This window comes from Nothobranchius furzeri, chromosome 14 (genome assembly GCF_043380555.1).
Source record: "Nothobranchius furzeri strain GRZ-AD chromosome 14, NfurGRZ-RIMD1, whole genome shotgun sequence".
In the NCBI taxonomy this organism is placed as follows: Eukaryota; Metazoa; Chordata; class Actinopteri; order Cyprinodontiformes; family Nothobranchiidae; genus Nothobranchius; species Nothobranchius furzeri.
Genome location: NC_091754.1, coordinates 40,820,224 through 40,834,924, shown reverse-complemented (window position 1 = coordinate 40,834,924; position 14,701 = coordinate 40,820,224). Strand labels below are relative to the sequence as shown.

General features: G+C 46.3%; 1 protein-coding gene across 3 annotated transcripts in view; it reads left to right on the top strand.

The window, feature by feature from the left end:
* Window positions 1–14,701, top strand: part of grm8b (glutamate receptor, metabotropic 8b) — a 175,899-nt gene that overhangs the window by 40,325 nt on the left and 120,873 nt on the right. The window lies entirely within an intron of this gene.

Below are 14,701 nucleotides of genomic sequence, written 5' to 3'. Positions count from 1 at the left end.
GGCCACATATCTGGCCCCCGAAGATGTGTAGGAGATGGAGGGAGCTCCAAGTCCCAGAGATCCAGGAGCTGCCCCAGAGTGCAGGGACCCCAAGGAAACCATGACCAGAAAAGCCCCTGTCCCCCTTGAGAGGCGCAGAGGATCGCCTCGGGGGTCCACAACCAGCAGCCAGCAGAGTCCCGGGAGATATCAGCGGCAAGCCCACAGGCCTGCGCGTAACCTCCCACGCCCCAGCCGGCCGAGCCTGGGACCCAGCAACCCGGGACCCAGGGGCGACCACCCCCGCCGGGGACCCAGCAGAGCCCAAGGACCCAGACCCCACCAGGCAGCCACTCGGATTGATCAGGCAGATGCCAAAAATCTCAAACCCCCTGACCCGGGAGCCACGATCACTCAGGCAGACCAAGGCACCACACCACACACCAAATGTGGCAGGGGGAGGGGAGACAAAGATCTATATCATCAAAAGAAGTCCCAGGGGAGGGGAGGAGTCAAAGGCCCCACCTGACATATACAGTCATACACAAACACAGTCACACACTCCCTCCCTCATGCTCACACATACACATACAACCAAAGACTTACAAAAATGCACGCCGGACACCCACTCATGCTCCCCATACACATGCTATTCACTCTGGTCCCGGTACTGCTGCACATGGGGTACAATCTTACCGGTTACCAGAGTTCGACCCTTTCTGCTGGGGTGCTGATGAGCAGGCTCCCCCGCCCAAAGCTGAGCACAGCAACCCACCACCCCAGACCCCAACCAGACGGCCGGATCTCCCTCCTAGCCTCTAGCCCCAGGAAGCCAAGTGACAATAAAGGTGTGCTAAGACCCCTAGTCTCCCTCCGCCTGCTCCAATATAGGGTTAGTGCGTGTTGATGAGGTGTATTCCATGGCTGTGGTGAGCGGGCAGTGCGGGCATCGTCTGGCATGCGCCAGCTGATGTCACCACACTACCCCACTTGCACCCACAGCCCTCTGTGTCTAAGTGCAGTTTAAAATTGGAAGTGGGCACCGGCACTTGGGATGAGGCTGAGAAATCCTTCTTATTTTAATTTTATTGTTTGTATGACTTGTTACTTTTATCTTTGTTACTTTTCTTGTCCAGCGCCTTGGGCCCCCTTTAGGGGCGGTGGAAAGTGCTATATAAATAAAAATTGATTGAAACAAAACAACAAAACATTAAATATAAATGAAAGATTCTCACAATCAGAAAACACCAAAGATTTAGAAGTTTTAAATAAAAGGGTAAAGTCGTAAAATTATAAAATGATCATAAATAAAACTACAAAAATATCACAAAACTACAGAAAGATCTCTTTGTATTTTATTTAAATGTAGTCTACTTTTTAGAAAGGTTCTATGGACAACTGTTGCAAATTAGCACGTGTGCTAACACACTAAACAATGCATCTGGTTCGTCCAATGTAATTGCTGTGTCCATGTCAAATAAACATCACTCTCAATAGATAAGATTTGAGTAACAAGTGGCAGATTTTGACAATAGTCAAATAAGACGAGGACACTCGGGTTCAGGTCAGGGAGCACCACCCAACACCAGGGAGGCAACTAGGAGCTGCTGTCTGGTGCGTCAGCACAACCCAACGTCAGAACACCGTCAGAAAAAAATATTAATGTTATTATTGTTGTTGTCCTTCCTCTCTGATCTAAACGTGGCTGATATTGAATCCTGAGGTCTACTGAAGTCACTGAACTCACTATTTCCTCACAGTTGCATCCAGGGTTCACCACTAGTTCTGAGGTTGAAGGTTTCAGGTAAACGTTTTGATAACTCTAACCTTTCTGTGTAAATGTCACTGTGACTCATGGATGCAGCTGTTCATCACAGCCTGCATTAAAGCTGGCTCTGCTCTGGTTTCCAGAAACACCCACATGCATGCATAATGCAGCAGCTCCTCACCACAGCCGGCCCGGCTGGTGAGCAGAACATGAGTGGAGAAAATCTTTCTAAATTGAAGGAGGGTCCTTAGAGCTGAGCATGTTTCATAATCCCCTCAGGGAGACATGGGATGAACGCTCACCTGCAACACGTGGTCACAAACCATCCAAATGGAGACTCCAGAGACTACAATTACCCAGAACCTTTTGTGAGTGTGATCCTTTTGACAGATCCTGGCTGGTAGAGACTTTCATGACCTCTCAGTCAGTCTGCTGTAGGTGGACTGGAACAAGAGACATTAACATTTGGACAAAATACTCCAACCCAAGGCAGGCAGACACACACACACCGACACCAACCCACCCACACACACACGCACATACATCCACACACAACATATATACCAAGTAGTGTGTCTATGGTTATGCTGTGATTTCTTAGTAAATATTCTATCTGGCGAGAGATAAACTATTGAATTTATCATAGTGAATCTATAATTAAACAGGTAAACTAATAGTAGCACATCCAACGTCAAAGAAAGTAAAATGTTATTATCAGGAGAGGGAGAACGTTTAAGTGGTTAGCAGCAGTGCTCAAGACGATGGCCCCCTCCACGAGGCCACCACAGCTCAGCAGAACATCATTGTAGCGAGAGCCATCTTTACCGACTTTACACTCCACCTCCCTCTACTCCCCCCACTTGTCCAGATCTAGGCTAACATCAGATTTTAACCATAGGCCCTATCAAATGAAAATGTTTTAAGCCTAGTCTTAAAAGTAGACAAGGTGTCTGCCTCACGGACTAAAGATGGGAGCTGGTTTCACAAGAGAGGAGCCTGATAACTAAAAGATCTGCCACCCATCCTATTTTTAGATATTCTGGGAACCACCAGTAGACCTGCAGTCTGAGAGCGAAGTGCTCGGTTAGGAACGTATGGAACAATCAGGTCGATTCAATTCAATTCAAAAATACTTTATTAATCCCAGAGGGAAATTGATTGCTGTAGTAGCTCATAATAATAATAATAATAATCAAGTCATCAAAGAGTTATTGTATATTACTGATATTGTATGTCACTGATGTATGATGGAGCTTGATTATTAAGAGCTTTATATGTGAGATGAAGGATCTTAAAATCTATTCTGAATTTAACAGGTAGCCAATGTAGGGAAGCTAAGACAGGAGAGATATGATATCTCTTTTTAATTCTCATCAAAACTCTAGCTGCAGCATTTTGGACAAGCTGAAGACTTTTAACTACATTCTGTGGACTTCCTGAGAGTAATGAATTACAGTAATCCAGTCTTGATGTAATACATGCATGAACTAGTTTTTCAGCATCACTCCTGGAAAGGAATCTTCTAATCTTAGCAATATTCCGAAGGTGGAAAAAGGAAATCCTACAAACCTGTTTAACTTGGGATTTGAATGACATGTCCTGGTCAAAGATAACACCAAGGTTCCTTACATTGTTCTCAGAGACTAATTTAATGCCATTCAGGTCAGGTGATTGACTAAGCAATTTCCTTTTCTGGATTTTAGGTCCAAAGATGAGAACTTCAGTTTTGTCTTCAATTCAATTCAATTCAAAAAATATTTTATTAATCCCAGAGGGAAATTGATTGCTGTAGTAGCTCAGAATAATAATAATCAAGTCGTCAAAGAGTTGTTGTATATTACAATGGCTGTTGGCAGGAAGGATCTCCAGTAGCGGTCAGTGTTGCAGCGAAACTGAAGAAGCCTCTGACTGAAGACACTCTTCTGTTGTCGGACAGTCTTGTGAAGAGAATGCTCAGGGTTGTCCATCATTTTCTTGATTCTCTGGAGAATCCTTCTTTGCATGATCTCCTCCAGTGGTTCCACAGTCGTCCCCAGAACAGAACCAGCCTTTTTTATTAGGCTGTTGAGCCTTTTCAGGTCCCTGCTTCTGATGCTGCTACCCCAACAGACGATGGCTGAAGAGATTACACTCTCAACAACAGACTTGTAGAAGATCTGCAGCATCTTGCTACAGACATTGAAGGACCTAAGCGTCCTCAAGAAGTGCAGTCTGCTGTGTCCCTTCTTGTAAACGGCTTCGCTGTTCTTTCTCCAGTCTTGATTTAAAAGCAAAAAGTTTAGAGTCATTCAATTTTTTATGTCCTCAAGACAAGCCTGTAATCTACCCAACCGATTAGGTTCATCAAGGTTAATGGATAAATATAACTGAGTATCGTCAGCATAACAGTGGAAGTTTATCCCATGCTGTCTAATGATTTTACCAATTGGGAACATATATATAGTACAAAGAATTGGTCCAAGCACTGAACCCTGTGGTACTCCACAAGTAACCCTGGAGTATGAAGAAGTTATAACATGTACATTTACAAAATGAAATCTATCAGACAGGTAGGATTTAAACCAGCCTAGCGCTGTTCCTTTGATGCCTACAACATGTTCAAGTCTTTCTAAAAGAACATTGTGATCTACTGTGTCAAAGGCAGCACTGAGATCTAACAAGACTAGAACACACAAGATTCTCATCTGAGGCTATGAGAATATCATTTGTAACTCTCACTAATGTGGTTTCAGTGCTGTGATACTCTCTAAAACCAGACTGAAATTCTTCAAACAGATCATTAGTGTTTATGTTATGTTGCGATGTTGCCCTCTAGTGCCTGCGTCCTCCATGCTGATGACACTGTCCCATGTGTGATCCAATGTGAATACTCCATTGTTCTATTCATGGTGTTGTGTCCACGTATTCTTATTTCTATTGCTTCTTTCATTCATCTCTTGTATTTTTGTTGTTCTGTGTATATGATCCGTGTACTGTCCCAGTCCATTATATGATTTTCCCACGTGTCTGTTACAGCTGATTTCTTTATCGTACTTTCTGCTTCTTGTTTCACTGCCCTTGTGTGTCTTCATCTTGTTTGTCTATCACACTATCTTTGGTGTTCTATTGTTCGTGTGCTGAGTTGGTGTCCGGTTTCTATGTATGTTTTACTGTGGAGGTATTTCATACATGACTCCACATTTTTTATCTGCTGATGTCTTGTCTGTTAAAATAATAATAAATAAAATAAAATAAAATAAAAAAATAAGTCATGGATTATGAAGTTACACACAGAACAAATGTGCAAAAGATCTACCTTTTAGACTTTTCTTCTATCTTCCACATTCACAGCTCTATAAGCTGATAAAGTAAGCTGATAAGGAGATTATTACCTCTGCTTGTGAAGTGTCTCCAGTGCTCCCGGTCTGTCTGCTCCAGAACATTTCTACATATATGCTAGCTAGTTGTTCTGTCATTATATCCTATTTATATGCTGCCATTTCTTTCTAAGGTTCTTGAGAAAGTCGTTTTTAAGCAATTGTCTGACCATAACCAAATCTGAGAAGTTTTTCAATCGGGTTTTAGAGCAAAGCAAAGTACTGAAACTGTGCTTGTGAGAGTGTTGATATGATATTTCCAATTATACTTATATGTGTGACAGTATTTTTTATAGCTCCTTGATCTGACCGCAGCCTTTGATACTCCTGATCATGTAATACTTCTTGATCATCTGGAGAAGTTTGTTTGTCTCTGTGGTTCAGCGCTCTGCTAGAGGAGTTCCTACCTGTCTGACAGGTATGTGACTTTTAGGATTGGGAATTTTGGCTCGAGTGATGTTTTCCTAAATATGGGGTCCCACAGGGTTCTGTACTTGGTGCTCTGTGTTTAAATCTACATTTCCTCTCACTTGGAGCCATTTTTAGGAAATATGAGCTTGACTTTCATTTCTATGCTGATGACTATCAGGTCTATGCTCCTGTTAAAGCTGAGGAAGTAGCTCTAATGTGTCTTTGTGAGGTTAGATTTTCTGCAGATTAACAGTTCTAATACTGAGTTGATTATGCTTGCACCGAGTGGTGCTCCTGCAGTTAGTCAGTCTTTGATAACTGGCTTCTCATATGGCACAAAGAATGCTGTATCTAATTTGGGTGTTAAGATAGATTCTCAGCTTAATTTTGATGTTCAAGTCATTGATGTGTTTTGAGTATGCTTTTTTTTGCCTAAAGAATCTTTATAAGGTGAAGTCTAGATTTGGAATGATTTAGAGATGCTTATATATGCATTTATAACATCTCATTTTGACTACTGCAATAGTCTTTACTTGGGTGTTAATTGTGGATGTATTGCTAGGCTGCAGCTAGTTCAAAATGCTGCAGCCACTCTTTTGACTGGCACATCTTGATTTGATCATATCCCTCCAGTTCTTGCCTCTTTTCACTGGATCCCAGTTAAATTCCGTGTGCATTTTAAGATTTTGGTTCTGACCTACAAGACTAGCCGCTGTAGTTCAAACCAAACTTCAGAACGAAGAAGGCGGGTGATTTAAGTGTCTTTGAACGTAGCATTGATTTAGCACTCTGTCAATCTTTAAGTCATCATTTTGTTAAATCTTCATCTCCAGTTTGCTGTTAGATATCATTTATGTAAGAGAGAGATAGCTTCAGCTCCAGGAGAGGATTAGAGTATACCTCTGTGGTGAGCTGGGGACTTGTTTGGGTTCATACTGTAATGTGCAGCAATGGTCAGTTTTAGGTACAGTTTGACCATTGCACATCTGGTCAAAATGGAGACACAAAACTGCATCTGTTCCCTTTAAATTGACCTGCCTTCATCCCATCAGCTGGAGCTCAGAGCCTCTCTGCAGCTCTGAACACATGATAACATATTGTCAACAATGATGTTCTCTCCTCAAGGTCCAAGCTTCCCTTATCATCCTACAGGACTCTTCATACCTCCAAATAAGGAACACTCGCAGCTTGGATTAGTTGCTAAATCAAAGAATGATTTTTTAAATTAGATATGAAGTTCTAAAACGTATAAGCTAGATAATCATTAAATAAAAGTTTGTTTATTGCTACTTATAATAATTATAATATAATGAAATGCTTTCATTAATCTGTGCTCAATGATTGAAGTGTGAAATGAATGTTATGTTATGATTACAGTGATTGAAATATGTTTCAGCATGTTAATATGACAAGGTCATAACCATTTGCACTCACACAAGAACAAAGTAAGGTTAAGTTAAACTCATGACACATAAATAGCCCTTTACCCCAGATCGGAGCATCCGGATCAAAGAAGGCGTGTTTCTGAGATTCTTGGTAATATTCTTCAACTTGTCAACCTCTGGTTGGCTACACAAATCATAACATGAGAACATTAAAATTGGATCACTCTGGTGATTCAGCAGTTCTGGAGAAAAGCTTCAGACCGGCCATCTGAAGCAAAACCTCTTTAACCATCAAAGCTTTTGACACGTCGTCAAAACCTTTTTGCACCTGCAAAGCTGATACAGCAACAGTTCCTGCAGAACAAGCTGATATTGTTTATACTCCTTAATAGTCCCAGACGTGCGGTTCCATCCATCTGTCATGACCCGAGACATCTCTGGACTGAAGAGTCCGTGCTACAGTATTCTACAGCCCTTCGATGCCAGAGATCATCCGACCTCTGACCTTCGGATCCACCAGGAGGGTCTCCAAGAATGGGTGAAGTAGACACACAGATTGCGTCTGATGTGCATTTGACAATAATCAACTTCATAGCTTAACGCAAACCAAATTCTTTTGCATCCAGAACTCAGCTCTCCGAGATACGGAAGTTCTGATAACATCGCATTCACACATAGGTTCATACATCACATCTAGTTTCATCCATCACAGTAAATGTTAGTTAACCTGTCATGTTTTAATTGTTGGTAAAATACATTCTTACTTTTATAAACCTGACTGTTTTCTGAATCAAAACTAATTGTGTACAATCCCTTAATAAATAAAGAATCCTAGAATCTTCTGATTAAACACAGTAAAGACCAAGCAGGTTGATATTCTATAATTAGATAGAGTATCACAGCATAATGTCATAAGTAGAGGTAATATATATATTGAGCTCTTAAAGCACTCAATTTCCTAAACCCTACAATACTGATGGAGCTGATGAAAGAGACTGGGACAACGGTGTGGTGGACGGGGAAAGAACCATCACGGTTCAGGGATCAGCGCCCAGAAAAAGCTGCAGTGCAGAGGTGGGGAACCCTGGTCCATTGAGGGCCGCTATCCAGCCTATTTTAGTTTCAACCTTGCATCATCACACCTGGTTTCAATCAGCAGGTGATTAACAAGCTTCTGCAGAGCCTGATGAGCTGCAGAACAGGTGAATCAACCACTGAATCAGCAGTGCTGGAGCAAAGACATGCAGGACACCGGCCCTCGAGGGCCAGGGTTCCCCACTCCTGCTGTCGTGTGTTCCTAAGTAGTGACGTGTTTGTAATCCTGCAGTCAAGGGTTAGGATTAGGATTACTTCTCCCTAACGAAAAACTGCTGTAAGGTTTGAATAAACAGATCCTCAGAGGGAAGACAGCTGCTGACTCCTGGCCCGTGTGGGGGCGACTCCCAAAAGCAGAATGCAACAAAAACATCAGCCCATAACCTCTCATCTTCTTTCCTCCTGGGTGGGAAGAAGAAAACAGCTCAGCATTACAGCTAATGCAGAAGCTGGTTATTGCTTTTTCCTTTTATGGTTCTTAAAACATTGTGTTTAGAGTCTGCAGGTTCTTGGTAGACTGGTTCCAACTCCAGTTGGTCTGGACATCAGGTACGTTGTTTTCCTTCAAGGAAAATCCTGGCATTTCAGGCTTGGGTGAGGTTTGTGCAAATCAGATGGCAGGATCACACCACAAGTTCAGGCTGAGGCTCGGGCTGAGAGAGATCGATGAAGTGAAAGTGAAAACGTTGTGGCTATGTCCAAAATGGTGATCAGGAAAACAGGCACTTTGATTTAATATTGTTGTTTTCAGCTATTTAATTAAATACAAGGCAAATCTATCTTTGTAAACAGAAGTATGTTTTAATTCACTTACCAGTTTACTTTGCCATGTTGTGTAAGGTCAGAATGACGAGTCTGTGTGCCTTCAGCAGAAAAAATTGTAGGTGAATTCTTACTCAGCATCACCTGTACTGTAGATGAATGAGTGAGAGAACATCATTTGAAAAGACTACGTTTCCATGTAAGCGCAGAGTGTTTTCCTGGGGCAAACATAAGTTGCCACTGTAATAAGAAAATTATTTATACATGAATTTTTGTTGTTGATAATCTCATCTCGGATCAGCAGCTTTCGTATTCTCTCATTTTCAGCATTTTATCAACTCCGTCATAAGCACAGAAATCCTGAGCAGCTTTCCAAAGTAAACTCCTCCACATTAAATCTTCAAACAAGAAGAAGCCTTTCCAGCCTTTTTTCATGTTTTTTGCCCTTTTATGTAACCAAGACTCTCCAGAAAGGCGGTTAGTCATTCTGACTTTAGATTTGATCATCATTAGAGTGAATCAAACAAGATCTGAAGCCGTGACAGCAGGACTCATGCTGGAGCTATCCTTCAGGGTGAAGCTGTTTATTCTTCAGCAACAAGACGGATCACAATAATTATGGGTTTACTCTAGAAAGGAGCGCAGAGTGAAAGATGACGGACGTGGGCCGTCGCCACTGATGGATTCCTACTTTCATTCTTCAGTCAAGCAGAAAGTTTCAGACGGTCGCAGGATGACGAGCATCAGTCTCTGTCACCGAAAACAGTCGCCTTGTCCTCTGATGTAAACATGTAGACACACACACACACACACAAACACACATGCACGCACACACACACACACGCACAAACACACACACACACACATACACACACACACACACACACACACACACACACACACACACACACACACACACACACACACACACACACACACACACACACACACACACACACACACACAGGCACGGGACAACAGGTTAAAGTGTAAAAATGAGCATCTGGGGCGAAACCCATCAATGTCAGCAATCCAGCTCAGACTGAGAGACCATCTTGTCACACCCGGTCATGTCTCCCCGTTTAGTTCAGCCTTGTGTCTCGTTGATTACTCCCACCTGCCTCTCGTTTCCCAATCACCTTAGCTCCCAACCCTCCTGTATTTAAACCCTGTCTGTTCTTTGTACTGTGTCGGATCATTGTTTCATTGTCCAGCGTGCTTCAGTATTAAAACCCTTTGAATGTGCTCACCTGTCTGCCTGTTTTCCTGCTCCGCGTTGGATCCTCATCTCAGCTCCGTTCCTCTCAGCAGCGCGCTGACAGAATGATCCGACCCAAACCCGTTGTGAGATCCAGCGAGGAGATTCTCCCGTGGGAGCACCTGCTTCAGTGGCTCACTCCGAGCCACCACCCAGCTTCTCCATCGCCTTCCCCTGCTTCAGTTCTGCCTCGCCGAAAACGCCGTCCTCGGCCATCAGCCGCAGCAATCCTCGCTGCTCTCCCGGAACCGGACGAGGGGTCGGACCGGGAGCCGCTTCCGGATCGCTCCAGCTTCGTGGGCACCCACCTGGCTGTGTGCTCCCCGGGAGTTGGCCCACGGCGTGGGGAGGCATGCCGGGCTCCACCGCAGCGGCTGGTCCCTGGACGGAGCCGCAAGCTCGCTGCAGTTCTGGCTCAGTGCGCCAACTTGGACACGCCCCCAGTCAGACCAGCAGTCCCGTCTCCGGTCCAACTAGCGCCTTCGTCATCTGCAGGCGGAGGAACCACGCCCACAGCCCAGCTGATGGAGCTTCAGGCGGAGCTTGACCGGATCCGCCAGCTCGTCAGCCTCCAGGAGAGTCACCTGGACACTCTATCCTCCCCGAACCGCCAGGAGAGGAGTGAGCCCGTCCACCCAGCGGAGCTCGCTGGTCTCCGGGCTGAACTGGCCCAGCTCCATCGAACCCTCAACCTCCAGGAGCTTCAGCTGGACGGGCTGTCCCCCCTGCTCTCACGGCTTCCAGCCCTACCAGTTCCACCACTTCCAGTCCAGCCTGTCCAGGCAGCCCCTCCTGCAGCTGCCTCGCCTCCACTCCAGAGGGCCCAGAAGCAGAAGGGACGGGCTCAGAAGCAGAAGGGATGGGCCCAGAAGCAGACGGTTCCGGTTCTGGCCCCGAAGCGGACGGGTCGGCCCCAGCAGTCGGCGGTCCAGCAGTCGGCGGTCCAGGAGTCGACGCCCCCGGACCAGAAGTCGACGCCCCCGGACCAAAAGTCGACGCCCCCGGACCAAAAGTCGACGCCCCCGGACCAGAAGTCGACGGTCCAGAAGTCGACGGTCCAGAAGTCGACGGTCCAGAAGTCGACGGTCCAGAAGTCAACGGTCCAGAGGTCGACGGTCCAGAGTCCTGTGGCCGACGCCCCTGCCATTCCTGTGGCCGACGCCCCTGCCAGTCCTGTGGCCGACGCCAGTCCTGTGGCCGACGCCTCTTCCTCGTGTTCTGAAGTCGACGCCTCTTCCTCGTGTTCTGAAGTCGACGCCTCTTCCTCGTGTTCTGAAGTCGACGCCTCTTCCTCGTGTTCTGAAGTCGACGCCTCTTCCTCGTGTTCTGAAGTCGACGCCCCTGATGACGACGTGTCCGAAGTCGTCGCCCCTGATGACGACGTGTCCGAAGTCGTCGCCCCTGATGACGACGTGTCCGAAGTCGTCGCCCCCTCCTCTGATGACGACGTGTCCGAAGTCGTCGCCTCCTCCTCTGATGACGACGTGTCCGAAGTCGTCGCCCCCTCCTCTGATGACGACGTGTCCGAAGTCGTCGCCCCTCCTCTGATGACGACGTGTCCGAAGTCGTCGCCTCCTCCTCTGATGACGACGTGTCCGAAGTCGTCGCCTCCTCCTCTGATGACGACGTGTCCGAAGTCGTCGCCTCCTCCTCTGATGACGACGTGTCCGAAGTCGTCGCCTCCTCCTCTGATGACGTCGCCTCCTCCTCTGATGATGTCGCCTCCTCCTCTGATGACGTCCCGTCTGATGACGTCGCCTCCTCCTCTGATGACGTCGCCTCCTCCTCTGATGACATCCCGTCTGACGACGTCGCCGCCTCCTCTGATGACGTCCCCAAAGTCGGCTCATCTGATGACATCGCCGCAGCCTCGTCCTCTGAAGTCGGCTCGTCCGATGACATCGCCGCTGCCTCGTCTGGGGATGCTCTTTGCACTCAAGAGGCCGACGCTCCATCCAGCCCGGCGTCTCCACGGTCTCCGGTTCCGATGGTGGTTTTGAGGGCAACGCCGGCCCAGCCTGCAGTGACTTTGTCGCCGGCCCAGCCTGCAGTGACTTTGTCGCCGGTCCAGCCTGCAGTGACTTTGTCGCCGGCTCAACCTGCAGAGCTCCTCTTCTGCCGCAGGCGCCGGCCTCCAAGGGCCCGTCGCCTCCTCATCTGCCGCAGGCGCCGGCCTCGAAGGGCCCGTCGCCTCCTCATCTGCCGCAGGCGCCGGCCTCCAAGGGCCCGTCGCCTCCTCATCTGCCGCAGGCGCCGGCCTCCAAGGGCCCGTAGTCTCCTCATCTGCCGCAGGCGCCGGCCTCCAAGGGCCCGTCGTCTCCTCATCTGCCGCAGGCGCCGGCCTCCAAGGGCCCGTCGTCTCCTCCTCTGCCTCAGACGCCGGCCTTCTAGTGCTCGTCGTCTCCTCCTCTGCCTCAGACGCCGGCCCCCAGAGCTCGTCGTCTCCTCCTCTGCCTCAGACGCCGGCCTCCAAGAGCCTGTCGTCGCCTCCTCCTCTGCCCCTCTGCTGGTCCCTCTGTTCCTCTGGGCCCTTCCTCCTGGTTCCCCTCCTCCCACCCTGCTCCTCGTTCCTGTGGGCGTCTGGGATCCGCCCCTTGAGGGGGGGGGGGGTACTGTCACACCCGGTCATGTCTCCCCGTTTAGTTCAGCCTTGTGTCTCATTGATTACTCCCACCTGCCTCTCGTTTCCCAATCACCTTAGCTCCCAACCCTCCTGTATTTAAACCCTGTCTGTTCTTTGTACTGTGTCGGATCATTGTTTCATTGTCCAGCTTGCTTCAGTATTAAAACCCTTTGAATGTGCTCACCTGTCTGCCTGTTTTCCTGCTCCGCGTTGGATCCTCATCTCAGCTCCGTTCCTCTCAGCAGCGCGCTGACACACCTAAAGGCTCAGGAATCTCTGCAGGTGTTCAGTATTCTGTAGCTGACCAGAGTCTAGAATAATGAACCTTTTCACACTATTGTAATTGTCTGAGATTTTGAATGTGGGGTTTTTATCAGCTGTAAGCCATCATCATCATCACATTTACTAACAAATAAAGGCTGAGACATCTGGATTTGCATGAAATTGCAAATGAATTACTGACAGATGAACTTATGCACAGTGTTCTATGTATATTTAATTATTTTCACCTGTATCTGCTCATGAACACAGACGAAAGCAGCTCTGATCCAGGTAATCCTGTCTGTCAGCTCTATATCTGTTATCACCTTGGAACAAAAATAAACCATCACCATCCTAAACACTGTGACATCTCCTTCCTGGACAGAACTTTACTACTTATTGTTTAGACTTTGTTATTGTTCTGTGTTTTAAAGTAACATAATGCATATAAAAGGGTGAACAATCTGGTCACCGTTTTGCCAGGTTTGATCAGATTTAATCAATATTTCTCTTTTAGTTTTACTGGATTTTACCGAAGGTGTGCCTCTTCAACATAAACAGTAGCTTCAGCCTACAACGGTAGAGTGGAGGGAATGTTTCAAGTGTCTGAAATGTAAACTTCAGAGCGTTATCGCCCACTCAGACGTGTTCTTTGTATTTCCTTCAGGGAGTCAGTCTGTATTTCTCTCTGATGTGTTAAAGCTGCAGTGCTCTGATAGTGTCACCTCTGTGACGGTTGTGTATTTACAGTACGGGCCTTAAATTGCCAACCGTCTCTGAGCACATCAGGCAGAGTGACATTTGTGTTGCTGTCAGGCTTGAGCCATCTGCCTCCCTCCTGTTTTGCCTCTTGGAGTCCTGATGAAACGCCCAGCGGCGTTCAGCCCAACACACCAGCCTCTGACTGAAGTTAAATCAATGAGCTCACCAATTCTTCTCTGAAGGAGCATTATTCAGGCCCATAGGGCTTGTCAGACCCTCTACCACAGGATGTGCGACACGATTGGCACGACAGGAAACTACCAGCTAAGTAAGGTCAACATTTCAAGTGTTTAAAGCAAAGCTTAATAGGTTTCCTGCTTCTCCCCTACTGGTTAAAAGTAGTTTACAACTATTGTAAACAGCCCTGCCACAGCCTGTAGATAGCACTAGCAATAATCTAATGCTAACTGATATTAAATGAACCACAAATTAGAAAGATCCACACTGTGACAACAAAGCCAGGTCACAATCAGTCCATGATTTTGTAGCCTCCTTTATTTCCCTCAGGCTAGTGTAGGCTGCGATTATGTTCATTCTGATTTTAGCTTTTTTGGATCACCTCCAACAACAGCAAAGGGCAACAGAGTGCTGTCCAATATAAAGTTGCTCAGGTTTGTGGCTCAAAACTACTAAAACCAGTTTTAAAGCAATAGCTTAAAGTGTTAAACATATGTACTGTTGCTCATAGTCTCACCAGCAAGTTTCAGAATTCTTGGAATCACTCTGAAAAATCCCATTTTACCTCATGTTGGAATCATTTACCAGAAAACGTTCATATTGTTTTTTTAATTGAAATATTACTGAGGTCTGAAAACTAGATACGTTTTTTTTTCTTTGTGTTTAAAACAAGCTGACAAGTCTAGTTTCTGCAGCATATCCACATGTTTCCCTTTTAAGCCTCTGGAGGCAGGCGTTGCAGATTAGCAACGTTAAAACCTGCTTACCTGGTTACTCCACACACGTATTTGATGAGCATTTTTTAACTCAGAAGTTCCCTTGAAGGACTTAGTTGTTCGTTCTTTTATAAAAACTTATTTAAAG